We start from the raw sequence: 17,015 nt of genomic DNA, 5'->3' as shown, positions 1-17,015 counted from the left end.
GCTTCAAGAGGTAGTCACCGGAAATGGTCTTCCAACAATCTTGAAGGAGCTCCCAGAGATGCTTAGCACTTGTTGGCCCTTTTGCCTTCACTCTACGGTCCAGCTCACACCAAACCATCTCGATTGGGTTCAGGTCTGGTGACTGTGGAGGTCAGGTCATCTGGCATAGCACCCCATCACTCTCCTTCTTGGTCAAATAGCCTTTACACAGCCTGTAGGTGTGTTTGGGGTCAGTGTCCTGTTGAAAAATACTGTAAATGATGGTCCAACTAAATGCAAATCGGATGGAATAGCATGCTGCTGCAAGATGCTGTGGTAGCCATGCTGGTTCAGTATGCCTTCAATTTTGAATAAATCCCCAACAGTGTCACCAGCAAAGCACCCCCACACCATCACACCTCCTCCTCCATGCTTCACGGTGGGAATCAGGCATGTAGAGTCTATCCGTTCACCTTTTCTGTGTCGCACAAAGGCACAGTGGTTAGAACCAAAGATCTCAAATTTGGACCCATCAGACCAAAGCACAGATTTCCACTGGTCTAATGTCCATTCCTTGTGTTCTTTAGCCCAAACAAGTCTCTTCTGCTTGTTGCCTGTCCTCAGCAGTGGTTTCCTGGCAGCTATTTTACCATGAAGGCCTGCTGCACAAAGTCTCCTCTTAACAGTTGTTGTAGAGCTATGTCTGCTGATAGAACTCTGTGTGGAATTGATCTGGTCTCTAATCTGAGCGGCTGTTAACCTGCGATTTCTGAGGCTGGTGACTCGGATAAACTTATCCTCAGAAGCAGAGGTGACTCTTGGTCTTCCTTTCCTGGGGCGGTCCTCATGTGAGCCAGTTTCTTTGAGGCACTTGATGGTTTTTGCAACTTCACTTGGGGACACTTTCAAAGTTTTCCTAATTTTTCGGACTGACTGACCTTCATTTCTTAAAGTAATGATGGCCACTCGTTTCTCTTTACTTAGCTGCTTTTTAATACAAATTCTAACAGTCTATTCAGTAGGACTATCAGCTGTGTATCTGCTCAACACAACTGATGGTCCCAACCCCATTTATAAGGCAAGAAATCCCACTTATTAAACCTGACAGGGCACACCTGTAAAGTGAAAACCATTCCCGGTGACTACCTCTTGAAGCTCATCAAGAGAATGCAAAGAGTGTGCAAAGCAGTCATCAAAGTAAAAGGTGGCTACTTTGAAGAACCTAGAATATAAGACATATTTTCAGTTGTTTCACTTTTTTTTAAGTATATAATTCCACATGTGTTAATTCATAGATTTGATGCCTTCAGTGAGAATTTACAATTTTCATAGTCATGAAAATACAAAAAAAATCTTTAAATGAGGTGTATCCAAACTTTTGGTCTGTACTGTACATACATACATACATACATACATACATACATACATACATACATACATACATACACTAGATGGTGGCCCGATTCTAATGCATCGGGTATTCTAGAATATGTATGTAGTTTATATATGAAGTTTTCAGAATAATGCAATTTATACACAAGATTCGGCCGGCTTGGCTTAACCAATTAGCGAAGCGTGGTTCAAATTCCGTGACAATTCGCGGGCAGACTGCGCCTGTCGCTGATTGGTCACGCCCAGCCGCGAACAATCAGTGAAGCCACGGTCGGCTCCAGGTTTTTGAGGGCCCCGGGCGAAAGAGTCTCAGTGGGCTTCCCTCTTTAACACGTACCACGATTTATGATGCACAGATACAGCAGAGAAATATAGCACAGCCAAGTAGCATATAGCACAGCCCACGTAGTATATAGCACAGCCCACGCAGTATATAGCACAGCCCACGTAGTATAGTGCCCAGCCACGTAGTATATTGCCAAGCCACGTTGTGTATTGCCGAGCCCACATAGTATATTGCCAAGCCCACCTAGTATATTGCCCAGCCCATGTAGTAAATAGCAGACGCGTAGTATATTGCCCAGCCACATAGTATATTGCCCAGCCCACGTAGTAAATAGCACAGCCACATAATATATTGCCCAGCCACGTAATATATTGCCCAACCACGTAGTATATAGCACAGCCACGTAGTATATAGCACAGCCACGTAGTATATAGCACAGCCACGTAGTAGATAGCACAGCCACGTAGTAGATAGCACAGCCACGTAGTAGATAGCACAGCCACGCAGTAGATAGCACAGCCATGCAGTAGATAGCACAGCCTTGCAGTAGATAGCACAGAGACATAGTATATAGCACAGATGTGTAGTATATTGCCCAGCCACGCAATATATTGCCCTGCCACGTAATATATTGCACAGCCACTTAGTATATAGCACAGCCACGTAGTATATAACACTGCCCATGCAGTATATAACACAGGCCATGTAGTATAGAGCACAGCGATGTAGCATATTGCCCAGCCACGTAATATATACCACAACCACGTAGTATATAGCACAGACCATATAGTATATAGCACAGAGATGTAGGATATAAAACAGCCCACGTAGTATATAGCAATGTGGGCACCATATCCCTGTTAAAAAAAGAATTAAAATAAAAAAAAGTTTTGTATTCGCCATCCGTCTGCCCCCCAGATCCAGCCCAGGCATTTACCGATGCTCCTCACGACGCTCCAGTCTCAAGAATGCATTGCAGTCTCGTGAGATGATGATATAACAGTCTTGCAAGAGCGCTACGTCATCATCTCGCGAGACCACAATGCATGGACTGGTCACCGGAGCGTCGCGAGGAGCGGGAAAGGCCTGGGCTGCATCCGGGGGCCGACGGAGGGTGAGTATATAATGATTTTTTTTTTTTTTTAAACTATTTTTAACATTAGATTTTTTTACTATTGATGCCGCATGTACAGCATCAATAGTAAAAAGTTGGTCACACAGGGTTAATAGCAGCGTTAACGGAGTGTGTTACACTGCGGTGTAACGCAGCCATTAACCCTGTGTGAGTGCTGACTGGAGGGGAGTATGGAGGGGATACTGACGGCAGGGGAGTAGGGAGCGGCCATTTCGCCGCTGGACTGTGTCCGTCAGCTGATTGGTCGTGGCCGTTTTGCCACGACCAATCAGCGACTTGGGATTTCCGTGACAGACAGAAAGACAGACAAAGAGACTGAAGTATCCCTTAAACGATTATATATACCGTATATAGACTGTGTGCAGAATTATTAGGCAAGTTGTATTTTAGAGGATTATTTTTATTATTGATCAACAACTATGTTCTCAATCAACCCAAAAGACTCAAATATCAAAGCTTAATATTTTTGGAAGTTGGAGTGTATTTGTTTTAGATTTGGCTATCTTAGGAGGATATCTGTTCGTGCAGGTAACAATTACTGTGCAGAATTATTAGACAACTTAATAAAATCCAAATATATTTCCATCTCACTTGTTTATTTTCACCAGGTAAACCAATATAACTGCACAAAATTTAGAAATAAACATTTCTGACATGCAAAAACAAAACCCCCCAAAATTAGTGACATTCTTTATGATGACACTCAACAGCCTTCCATCCATAGATTCTGTCAGTTGCTTAATCTGTTTACGATCAAAATTGTGTGCAGCAGCCATCACTGCCTGGCAGACACTGTTCAGAGAGATGTACTGTTTTCCCTCCCTGTAGATCTCACATTTTATGAGGGACCACAGGTTCTCTATGGGGTTCAGATCAGGTGAACAAGGGGGCCATGTCATTATTTTTTTCTTCTTTGAGACCTTTACTGGCCAGCCATTCTGTGGAGTAGTTGGAGGCATGTGATGGAGCATTGTCCTGCATGAAAATCATGTTTTTCTTGGACGATACCGACTTCTTCCTGTACCACTGCTTGAAGAAGTTGTCTTCCAGAAACAGGCAGTTGGTCTGGGAGTTGAGCTTCACTCCATCCTCAACCCGAAAAGGTCCCACAAGTTCATCTTTGATGATACCAGCCCATACCAGTACCCCACCTCCACCTTGCTGGCTTCTGAGTCGGAGTGGAGCTCTCTGCCCTTTACTGATCCAGCCTCTGGCCCATCAAGAGTCACTCTCATTTCATCAGTCCATAAAATCTATGAAAGGCAGTTTTAAGATATTTCTTGGCCCAGTCTTGACGTTTTATCTCATGTTTCTTGTTCAGAGGTGGTCGTTTTTCAGCCTTCCTTACCTTGGCCATGTCCCTGAGTATCAAATACCTTGTGGTTTTTGTTACTCCAGTAACGTTGCCTCTCTGAAATATGGCAAAACTGGTGGCAAATGGCATCTTGGCAGCTTCACGCTTGATTTTCCTCAATTCATGGGCAGTTATTTTGCGCCTTTTTTGCCCAACACGCTTCTTGCGACCAAGTTGGCTATTTGCCATGAAACACTTGATTGTCCAGTGATCACCCTTCAAAAGTTTGGCAATTTCAAGACTGCTGCATCCCTCTGCAAGACATCTCACAATTTTGGACTTTTCAGAGCCCGTCATATCTCTCTTCTGACCCATTTTGCCAAAGGAAAGGAAGTTGCCTAATAATTAAGCACACCTTATATAGGGTTTTGATGTCATTAGACAACACCCCTCCTCATTACAGAGATGCACGTCACCTGATTTACTTAATTGGTAGTTGGCTCTCAAGCCTGAACAGCTTGGAGTAAGACAACATGTATAAAAAGTATCATGTGATCAAAATACAACTTGACTAATAATTCTGTACACAGTGTATGTATGTAGCTTTGTAGCCATAAAAGGAGGGGGGCCCAGACACGTTTCTTGCACAAGGGCCCCAAGCTGTCAGTGTCTGTCCCTGAACAGACGGTCTACTGTGGATGTAGACTTGACATCATCAGGGCTTTGTGGAGACAATGTCCTCACTTCCAAGACTCCTTGTCCTTATTTTTAAATATAGTTCATAATGATTACCTATATGTTTGCAGTCAATGGCCTGTTGAAGAATAAATTTGGAGCCAGTTTAATGCCACCTGATGGAATTGCATGTCATACATATGGTAAGTATCTGGTCAGGAGTAATGGTGCCCTCAATACTGAGAAATACAGACAAACAGGGGAAATTTAACCCAAAACTTTGAATGAGCCTCCACCATGCTTCGCTGTTGCCTGCAGACTCTCATTATTTTAAAATTCTCCACCACTTGGCAAACAAGCAAACAACTTTCTGTTACAAACAAATATTTTACAAATGTTACAAACAAATACTAGAAATGTTACAAACAAATACTAGAATAACAAATACTTGAACTAGAGTTCTAGATATCTTCCTCTCTGAAGAGACAATTTGCATAATTAGCATATTTCCTAGAGGAGCATTGCGGCTTTAAGTCTCCTCACCTTGACATGCTTAACATGTCACACTCCGCAAGGAGAAATTATACTTCTTGGATCCCAGTCAGACGCCTCTCAATCAGCCAAACCAGATCTCCACTTTGCACTGACGAGAGGCAGTACCCCGAAACAGTGTCTGCAAATTGAGATTCTGGTTTGGCTATTATCCTAAGTCATGTGACAAGGCTCATTGAAGGGTCGACATTGACTGTTAGGATTGCTACTTCCAATAGGTGGCACTAAAGTTCTAGTACTCTTCCTCTCTGAAGAGACAATTTGCATAATAAACAAATATTTCACATATTTCAAATTTTGATCAATCGAGAGCACCTGCTGTCAATTTTTAAACTTCACTTCTCATGTTTTTGTTCATAATTGAGTTGCATGGCTTTGTTTCCATATCAAAGATATAATTTTTTGGATGCAATTATTCCATTAAGGCTGGTTTCACATTTGTGTTTTTTGGAGCTGCGTTTTAGCGCAAAAAAAGCATGCGTTCTTTTTGTATGCGTTTTGCCGCGTTTGACGACGCATGCGTTGTTTCTCTGCTTGCGTTTTGTTGCAGAAATGCAACATGTAGTAATTTCTAGAGGCGTTTTTTTGCCGCAAAAAAACGCATTGCTGTCTATGTAAACGCATGCGTTTTTAGCACATGCGTTTGGTTGCGTTTTTGAACGCATGCGTTTCCATAGAAAAAAAACAAGTCTACACACTGATAAGCCACCCCCCACCATCAAGGTGATAAAGGGATCCAAACCCTAACCCTAACCCCCCACCATCAAGGTGATAAAGGGATCCTAACCCTAGGGATCCAAACCCTAACCGTAACCCTAGGGATCCAAACCCTAACCCTAGCTATTTCTATTTATAGTGGGTTTTCTAGTTGATTTTGATGATTGGCAGCTGTCACACACTTCTCATCATGCGTTTCAAAAACGCAAACGCAGGAAAAACGCATGTAAACGCGTCAAAACGCCGCGTTTTTTTTACCGCATACAAAAATGCATGCGTCTATAAAACGCAGCGTTTGCACGCGTTTACATGCGTTTTTTTCACCACCTGCGTTTGCGTTTTTAATGCTGTTTTTAAACGCAAATGTGAAACTAGCCTAACACCATTTTTGGCCAGATTTCTCTGAACTATGATCAACGACTACGTTTATGGTTTTCTGTTTTCCATTTTCTGTTTCTTTTTCAAAAATACTGGAGCAAGACATCTTGAAACCTCCATTTTTGCTTATGAGAGGCCTTGATGATTTAGTATAACTACCTTGTTGCTGTGCTAAGGCCCCTTTCACACATCAGTTGTTTGCCATCAGTCGCAATCCGTCGAATTTTGAAAAAAAATAAGGATCCGTCTCAGATTGTGATAAACTCATGCAACGGATCCGTTTTTTCGCTGGATGCAACTAGCTGATCTGGCTATTTGGATCCTAGAAAAAATCGGAGCATGCTCAGTTTAAAAAAACAGAATCCATCACTGGAGTCCGTCATTTTATGGATCCGGAGCCATAGGCTTCGATTCTAGAAAAAGATGGACAGCGACGGATCCGTCGCTGTTCGTTTTTTCGACGGACACAAAAAAAGTTACTTAGTCCGTTGTCTGCGGCCGCCAGACAGACAATTTCTGCCGGATGAAACGTGAGGCCATCCATCGCTAATACAAGTCTAATGGAAAAAAATGATCCGGCGGCATCAGTCGCTGGATCCGTTTTTTCAAAATTTGACGGATTGCGACTGATGGCAAAAAACTGATGTGTGAAAGAGGCCTAAGTCGCCTCTCACAGAGAAGTCAGGAGATGAGATTGTCAAGGAATCTAAGGTGAGAAGCCAGGAGCTTACATCATAAACAGAAGGAAGAGACAAAGGTGTGGTCCTGTAACATACCGAGGTCAGAATACCAGGGAATAGCGGATCAGAGCAGAAGGGGTAAAACAGACTGGTGGTCAGAACAAGGTACAAGGTCCGGCAGCGAAAGATCAACAAATAGAACACAAATCAGAGAGAAAACAAACCACACAGAAGCTGAATGTATGTCTGGCGGAGGTCTGGGAGTAACAGCCCAGTTAAGTAGCCTGGCAATCACCTGGGACAATGAACACATGGAGACATCCAGCGCCTCCCAGTCTCAAGTTGGACGGCTCAGCTGTCAATCGACACATCAGCACGCCCCTGCCCAACACTAGACGACTGAGCTTTCAAAGTACAGCTTCAGCATGCCCATGTACCAGATTGGACAGTTAAACTGTCAGTAACTGCATCCCATCGTGACACTTAGTCTATGATCTGTGATATGAAACTGTCTTCCACAACCTCACCTTTATAGCATAGTTTGGCTGTTCACTATTCAGGTTTAAGTCTTTTACATAGCTGTTTCTTTTTTCAAGTATTGATTGTGTTTCAACCTACATATGAAAATAATGATCATTATAGCCTGTTTATATAGTCAATATCTCAAACGCCTAATTATAATCCTACAAAATCTTTTTTTTTGCCTTCAAAACAGCATCAGTTCTTCTAGGTACACCTGCACAAAGAGTGGGTAGACTAAATATTGATTTTTATTTAGATTTTTCTTGATCATTTAGCATTTTGTTAATTGACAAAAATGAGCTTTTTAAATAATTCTTACTTTGCAGCATTTTTTTTAAAAACCTGCTTTAAACTATATACAGTATTTTGTGGTTTATAGCACGTATCAGATTATAAGATGCACCCCAAATTTGAGATATAAGTAGGAAAAATAACTTTTTTAGTAAAAAGGTGGTGCTTCTTATAATTCATGCATCGTATTGCTTAATGGGGTTGGCTGCTGCAATGGAGTGTGGTCCCAGGGTTGCCTCTGGCGAAGGCAGGAGTGGGCTGATGTTGCAGACCCCAGTCTGGAATGATGGGGTGTTTAAGAGCGGAGGTGCGAAGCTGTGGGCGTTCGGTTGTGCAGGGGCCACGCAAACATTTTGTGAAAGCCCGGAGCCCCCGCACATCCATGGTTTACATTGTGGTGCAATCTGGGGAAAGACAATAACAGTCTAGAATTTTTAAGGGTAGGTTAATTTTAACATTTGAGAGATAGAATATCAAAAATAAAATCCAGAAAATCACATTGTATAAAATTATATAAATTTATTAAAATATTTAGAATTGAGAGTCCTCAGTGGTTGATACCTTTTAATGGCTAACTGAAAAGATAGTAACAAATTGCAAGTTTTCGAGACTACATACGTCTCTTCATCAGGCAAAGACCTGTGTAGTCTCGAAAGCTTGCAATTTGTTACCATCTTTTCAGTTAGCCATTAAAAGGTATCAACCACTGAGGACTCTCAATTCTAAATATTTTTCTATCCACTGGCTAACACGGTACCAAGATATATTTCTTTCCTGTATAAATTTATTTGCATTTTGCAGTGAGAAATAAGTATTTCATCCCTCTGGCAAACAAAACGTTATACCCTTTTTGGCAAGCACAGCAGTCAGATGTTTTTTGTAGTTGATGATTAGGTTTGCGCATATGTCAGGAGGAATTTTGGTCCTCTCCTCTTTGCAGATCATCTCTAAATAATTAAGATGTTGAGACTGTCGATTGACAACTCGGACCTTAAACTTCCTCCATAAGTTTTCTATAGGATTAAGGTCTGGAGACTGGCTAGGCGACTCCATGACCTTTAATGTGCTTCTTTTTGAGCCACTCCTTTGTTGCCTTGGCTGTAAGTTTTGGGTCATTGTCTTGCTGGAAGACCCAGCCACAACCAATTTTTAATGTCCTGGCGGAGGAAAGGAGGTTGTCACTCAGGATTTTATGGTACATGACTCCTTCCGTTCTCCTATTGATGCAGTGAAGTAGTCATGTACCCTTAGCAGAGAAACATCCCCAAAACATAATGTTTCCACCTCCATGCTTGACAGTGGGGACGGTGTTCTTTGGTCACAGGCAGTATTTCTCTTCCTCCAAACACGGCGAGTTGATTTAATGGCAAAGACCTCAATTTTTGTCTCATCTGACCACAGCACCATCTCCCAATCACTCCCAGAATCGTCCAGGTGTTCATTGGGAAACTTCAGATGGACCTGCACATGTGCCATCTTGAGTGGTGGGACCTTGTGGGCGCTGCAGGATTTTAAACCTTTACGGCGTAATGTTGCCAATGGTTTTCTTGTGACTGTGGTCCCAGCTGTCTAGAGATCATTAACAAGTTCTCCTCATGTAGTTTTAGGCTGATCTCTCACCTTCCTCATGATCAAGGATGCCCACGAGTTGAGATTTTGCGTGGTGCCCAAAATCAATGTCGATCAGCGTCTTACTTATGGTTGTGTAGCCCATTCCAGCTTTGTGCAGGTCTATGATCTTGTCCCTGACATCCTTATAAAGCTCTTTGGTCTTGCCCATGTTGTAGAGGTTAGAGTCTGACTGATTAATTTAGTCTGTGGGCAGGAGTCTTTTATATGTAAGACTATGTGACTATGTAAGACAGCTGTGCATAATGCAGGTAACGAGTTGATTAGGAGCGTCTAACTGGTCTGTAGGGGATCAAATACTTATTTCTCACTGCAAAATGCAAATAAATTAATATAATTTATACAATGTGATTTTTCTGGATTTTATTTTTAATAATCTATCTCTCAATGTTAAAATTAACCTACCCTTAAAATTATAGGCTGGTCATGTCTTTGTCAGTGGGCAAACTTACAAAATCAGCAAGGGATCAAATACTTATTTCCTTCACTGTATTATTCATAGCGATATGGGAATTAAGCATGATCAAAAATGCTTTAAAATATATTTAAATTTATATCTATTTTAATGTTGTTTCGATACACACAAAGGTAATAAACGTGTATAACAAAACGTGTAATTGAAATAATTTTCTGGGAGAAATACAATTTCAAGGGTGCTATCACTTTTGGCCATGACTGTATATATAAATAGGCCATTTTCTGATAACACTTTCTAAGAGAAATTGCACCTAAAACTCACTATGTCATTGAAAAGCGAAACTCACTGTCCCATGTCAAATTCGTTTTTTGTTTTCGTTTCTCATTGTGAACAAATTAAGGTCATTTACTGAACTTCTATTATCTTCTGATTTATGCAAAGAATTAAGTTTATTTTTCAAACCTCCCGTGACATCAGTGATAAAATTATTCTAATGAGGGGTTTTCCAATTCTAGATAACTTTGAAGACGCCAACCAGGACCATCCGGCGACTCTACTTGGAGCAAGCTTCATACACCACAGCGGAATGCGAGACAATACAATACAGCATGTTACTCGCTTTAGGCATTTCAGTCCGCATGTTGTTCAAAGGCTAATGAAAGTAAGTACACGCTGCATTCTGAATGGACTTAATCAGCTCCAAACTCGCTCATTGCCACCATGACTAACCGTATCAAGGGACCACATTTTGTTCTGGCTGAATGTGCACAGCTGCTCTCCACTCTTTAACGTCAATACGCTTTACATGGCCTCTAAGTGATTGGATTTATAAGCTGATGGCCACCGAATGCATCGTACAGCCTAGAAAGGTCGTGTGATAGTCTCGCAATCAATATCCGCGGCCGTGCATGGAAAATAAGTGGTTAATAATGATCTACAGGTATCGCATGTCAAATTGCAGCTGCCTACAATCCCCCTCCACAGTATCTTCCTGGCGAGCTAACGAACTTTGATCAAGAGAAGTTCATCGTTCCTCGTCTCCTGAAGCCCAATCAGGACGGCTCCAGCCGATTGCGGACGGAGACTGGGGTTAATAATAAGGCTATGCTTTGAAATGAGGAATAGCTTGTTTTGTTGGCATAATTTCGAGCAGTGGCGGACACAGATAGAAGAGGCCCCTGTACAAGAAAAATATATGGGCCCTTTGCAGTCTTTATAATGCACAATTGACCTGCTTTAGAGGTAGGTGTGGCCCCTTTACCTCCTGGGCCCCTGTGCGGCTGTACAGGTTGCATCAACGGTATATCCGCTCCTGATTTCGAGGTCCCTTTTAATTTTGTCTCCGTGTAATAGGTTTTATAGCCTTTTTTTTTTTTTATTACTGCAGCTCTAAGTGATCATACTACGCTGACGGAAAACCCGATTTGATATTCTAAGCACATTACAGCCATGTTCTTGTGATCGTTTTGTTAGACCACGGCTAGATAGACCTGCTTGAGGCAAAACTTGAAATCGGTTTGATTTATCTGTATTTGGCAATCCGTAATTGAAGATTGATGTTCCACGCTTCACTTGTATAAGAATTACATAGACACCGTAATGGATTTAAAGCTTCATTATAAATACGTTTCTGAATATTTTTATTTGGTCGCTTCCACAGATTATTGCAAAATTATACAATCAATTAAATGCACAAAGACCAAATTTTTTTTTTTTTACTGGATTCTTAATTATAATTGTTGATGTAGTCATCTCGGCCGTAGACATTTAATCACTAATGACAGTCATTGACGTTCTAGTGAAAATGGAATTTATAATGGACCTCAGAAGCCTCCCACTTCACGCACTATTCACCTAGGTGTCACATCATTTTTCATTTTTTGTATATATACCCAATGTGTGACTGATTTTATAGAGTTTGCATTCCACTTATGAAGAGCATGAGAGTTTGTAAAGAGAATTTCACTCCTTAAATTAAAAAAAAAATTATAATAAAATTACCAACTTTTGAAGTAGATCTTAAAGCGAACATGTCAGGTCCCATAACTATCCAAAACCCTTATGTGGCAGTATATATGCTGTAAGATTGCACTTACTGAGTGTATTGGGGGACACTCGCCTGGCACAGGATTCAAGCACTTAGGCACGGTTTTTCTAATTAAACAGTCCACACAGTTTATCATGGCATCATAAAGCTGATTATGCACAGTTCATCATACACATTTCATAGAACACAACAGGGACCAACCGGTGACATTAAGATGCAGCTTTATCTTTAGACTCTTCATATTCGGCTTTATCTCACGGACACTAAACATGCTGGACCTCTCACTTCGTCCAGTTACCATGGGTGTCCGTACGCCAAACCGTTCATCAATATCCCTAGTCATATAGCGCACATGACATTGGGTCGCGGTCTCTAAACACGCTGATCCTTATCTGACCAGTTGCTGTGGGTGACCGCACAGCACCCCATACACTGGGTTACCTTCTTGGAGCTCCTGCTTCACACGCTGACTCCTGTCAGTACTCTCTCTCAGGGAAGCTGCCGAACTGGGATCACCATCCCGGGCAATGCCTTGCTCACCAGGCCACCTGACAGTCCAGATCCTCAGACGGCCTGTAGCTTCCCCAAACACAGTGCCATCACGGACTCTGCACACGCGTCCTCTCTGTGCGCTATTCAGGACGTCCATCCCCATCTGAGACCGTCCAACACACAGGCCCCCAGGTCCAAGGCCTCTCCCATGTGCTTTTCAGGGATCTAGTCCTACTTCCAGGACCTCCCAACACAAAGGCCCTCCAGGACCTGGCACACAGACCACTCAGGTCCATCCATTTTTTTCCCATGGGACCCACATGGTCACATTATATACTTGTAACCATTCCCATAGGTGAGAGGTGGCTAGTTCAACCATAATAACCACAGATATGCCTCCATGCATATCCTGAGTAGCACATGCAGCGCCCCCTAGCTGTAACAGGGGTCACTGCATCACAATGCCATTATAAAGACTTTTAAGCAGCAACACAGTAACTGCTATCATTTATAAATGACGTTGCAATCTGCAGCTTTGCATGTACTATTGAGGCAAGACTATGTCGGTGGGTCATCTGTCTGAAACTGGCCAGAGTGGTCACACAGCAGTCATGTGACCACTTCCTGGCACCCATTCTCACACTTTCTGGGACATCACAATGTATGAGCTGGCACATGTGCAGTGCAATGAACTCTGCAAGTGATTCTGATTAGCAGATTTGTTTCACTACACTGCTCACTCAATGTAAATTGCACTAACTCATCACATCACTGACTTAGGCAGCAGGGAGTTAGCCATAAATCAGCATGATATCAGCAGTGACAGGTCACCGACAGAGAAGAGCGGAAGAGAGGGAACTGCTCTGTAAATGTGACATCCCAGGAAGTGGGAGAATTGCCGGTAGGAGTGGTCACATGACCAATTTGTCACTGTTCTGAACTGGGAAAGATCGGCGCATAGCAGAACAAGAAGCTTGTTAGCAACTACATACTGATAACTGCCTAGTCCCACTAAAGGAAAAAGTATTGGATAATCCCTTTAACGGGAGACTGTGAGCACAAAATAGCCGAGCTGTGGGGAGCTGGTTGTCGATCAGCATGACGTTGGTAGTTACACCCATCAACAGACCAGACCGTAAGAGAAGGCGCTGCTCTATTGATGTGGGGTGAAATGATGCAGGAGAGTCACCGGCTGAGCTGGCAGGCAGAACACGCAGGTAGTACGGTAAGTTCTTGGCCCAATAGGAAACCATAACCAAAGTCCTGGAATAGCATAACATTTAAAACAATGGCGGAATTTCAGTTTTTATGGGGTAGTTTCCTTTCACATTTTTTTTTTCTCCCCATTAAGAGTTAAAAAAGTTAAGTTATATGTATCCTAAAATTGCGCCTCTGTGAAATATAACTAATCTTACAAACAAAAGAAAATTTGAGTGAGCCACAATTAAAGTACATATACTGTATCACCCCCTGGGGCGTGTTTTTAACCTATTAATATGGGCATACTGGTGATAGAATGGTAAAAATATTCATACCTGTATTACTCATATCAGCAGTATTCTTGTGGAGAAATCCGCTTTTATTCTTTTATGGTAATGTGTTCTTCCAGGTGCTGGGACGTCACTTTTCCACCCTACTCTGCGCGACAGCTTCTTTGTTCTTCTGCGCAGGCGCCGACGTGTCTCTGCTACTTCTGCTCCAGTGACCTCTGGTATGCGCGGTAATATGGTGCTCTCCCCACTTCCTTCCTTCCTGCATAGTTAGGAACCATATAGTTTGCGATTCCCTTGTCACCCAGCTTACTGTCCCAATCTAAGTGAATGTATGCAATCATCCAAGTGACGTGATTGTTTAGTGCTCACGGTGTTGTCGGAAACTTGATGATCATCCTCATTTCCTCAAAACATATAAGTATCAAAGCATAGAATATAAATTATATTGCATATTTGATATTGCCATGTTAATTGTTTTAATAAATGTTTATCCCATAACGTGAACACCAAAGGAGAAGAAATTTGAGAAGACAGAAGGACGGTTATTTGGTCATGTCCCTGTTGTTAGACCCTTGGCAATCCCCTGTTTCATAGATAGGGAAAAGCTTAAAGGGAAGGTGCCTTAAAAAAAAAATTTTTTCCAGAAATTGTAAAAATGTAAAGAATTAATGATTACATTTTCTTAAAAAATATTATCATTTGTTTATAATTTAGTAAAATATGAAAAAAAATTTGAAAAGTTTTGGAATTTCCACTTTTAAGCACTAGGGGGAGCAGCTGCTGAAATTTCAGAAAAACCTAGTGTACAACTAGCTCACATTACTGCACTGCAGTAATTATGGGCGGAGTCTGCTGACGTGTGTGATGTCTCCTCTCCTCCCCTTCTGGGTGTTTGCTAAGGGATTAGAGAGGATGATATTCAGGAACCCAGTGCGCAGCCATTTTGTTGGTGACTGCAGAGTATGGCTGCCGTCACACTATCAGTATTTGGTCAGTATTTTACCTCAGTATTTGTAAGCCAAAACCAGGAGTGGAACAATTAGAGGAAAAGTATAATAGAAACATATGCACCACTTCTGCATTTATCACCCACTCCTGGTTTTGGCTCCAAATACTAAGGTAAAATACTGACCAAATACTGATAGTGGATGGCAGCCTTAGGCTACTTTCACACTAGCGTTGTTGGCTGTACATTGCAATGCGTCGTTCAGGAGAAAAAACACATCCTGCAAAGTTGTCTGCAGGATGCGTTTTTTCCCCATAGACTAACATTACAGACGTATTGCCACACGTCGCAACTGTCGTGCGACGGTTGCGTCATGTTTTGGTGGACCGCCGCCACAAAAAAAGTTACATGTAACGTTTGTGCATCGAGTCCGCCATTTTCGACCGCGCATGCACGGCAGAAACTCCGCCCCATCCTCCCCAGACCTTACAATGGGGCAGCGGAAGCGTCGTAAGACTGCTTCTGCTGCCCACGTCGGACATTTCTTTCACAGCATACGTCGGTACATCGGCCCGACACACTGCGACGGGCCCGTACCTACGCTAGTGTGAAAGCAGCCTTATACTGACAAGTAGACGGTCACCGAGGATGGCAGGCAGCAAGGATTCTGGGAGATATGTGGTGGAGGGAGCAGGGTGACAGCAGCACAGAGTATTTCAGGAGAGCAGTGTGCTGGTCTATGGGGACCCCCTGTTTGGTGCGCGGAGCAGACAGGGATTGTACATAGAGCGCTATCTTTTATACACATGGATGGGCCGTCTGCTTCACAGAAATCCAGGAAACATTTCTGCGGATTGATGGCCTGGTCTGATCCAGACTTTGCATGCAGACCCCATTCCCCTCCTCAGATCCTGTCTTCCCCATCCTGTCCTGGCAATATGTGAAAGCGAGGTGACAGGCGCAGTCGGGGTGACGCTGGGAAGGAAATGTAGCCATATAGTAACGATAAAAATGAGACCTCTCTCTTCAGCTACCTCGCCAGCCTTCCCCTGACTACACTTAGAGGGGGCAGCATGACCTCCAGTTATTACCCCAGACCCGCGTGCAGGTGCTCAGCCAGAACCACCATAGAATGGGTCCGCTTTCTGAAGATAATACTGCCATAGTGTTCTCCCATAATACCGCCATATAGATCACACATAATACCACCAGTGTTCTCACATACCGCCATATAGATCACACATAATACCACCAGTGTTCTCACATACCGCCATATAGATCACACATAATACTGCCAGTGTTCTCACATAATACCGCCATATAGATCACACATAATACTGCCATAGTGTTCTCACATAATACCGCCATATAGATCGCACAATACCACCAGTGTTCTCACATACCGCCATATAGATCACACATAATACCACCAGTGTTCACATACCGCCATATAGATCACACATAATACTGCCAGTGTTTTCACAATACCGCCATATAGATCACACACAATACCACCATATAATTCTCACAATACTGATCAAGCATAATACCACCATACAGATCACATAATACTGTCATATAGATCTCACGTAATGCCATAATACAGCATGACGCCCGCAGCTCCTGTTATCGCACGTATTGAGTTGTGTGTGCAATGGGGAAAGATATGCAGGGGGGAGAGGAGTGCATAGGAGAGGATTAGATACACGGTTCACCAGACAGTATCACACAAGAGAGGATTAGATACACGGCTCAGCATAATATCACACAGTATAGGATTAGATACACGGCTCAGCATAATATCACACAGTATAGGATTAGATATACGGCTCAGCAGACAGTATCACACAGGAGAGGATTAGATACACGGCTCAGCAGACAGTATCACACAGGAGAGGATTAGATACACGGCTCAGCATAATATCACACAGGAGAGGATTAGATACACGGCTCAGCAGACAGTATCACACAGGAGAGGATTAGATACACGGCTCAGCAGACAGTATCACACAGGAGAGGATTAGATACACGGCTCAGCAGACAGTATCACACAGGAGAGGATTAGATACACGGCTCAGCATAATATCAC

General features: G+C 42.6%; 1 protein-coding gene across 1 annotated transcript in view; it reads left to right on the top strand.

Annotated features, from left to right (window-relative positions):
• Positions 1 to 17,015, top strand: part of OTUD7A (OTU deubiquitinase 7A) — a 353,497-nt gene that overhangs the window by 151,707 nt on the left and 184,775 nt on the right. The window contains exon 4 of the mRNA XM_069765825.1: positions 10,464 to 10,609. The gene's annotated coding sequence lies outside the window, so the exon portion shown is untranslated. The remainder of the gene's footprint in view (positions 1 to 10,463; positions 10,610 to 17,015) is intronic.

Source organism: Ranitomeya imitator, chromosome 4 (assembly GCF_032444005.1).
Source record: "Ranitomeya imitator isolate aRanImi1 chromosome 4, aRanImi1.pri, whole genome shotgun sequence".
Taxonomy (NCBI): Eukaryota; Metazoa; Chordata; class Amphibia; order Anura; family Dendrobatidae; genus Ranitomeya; species Ranitomeya imitator.
The sequence above is the reverse complement of the archived record's forward strand: the minus strand, read 5'-3'. Positions and strand labels throughout refer to the sequence as shown.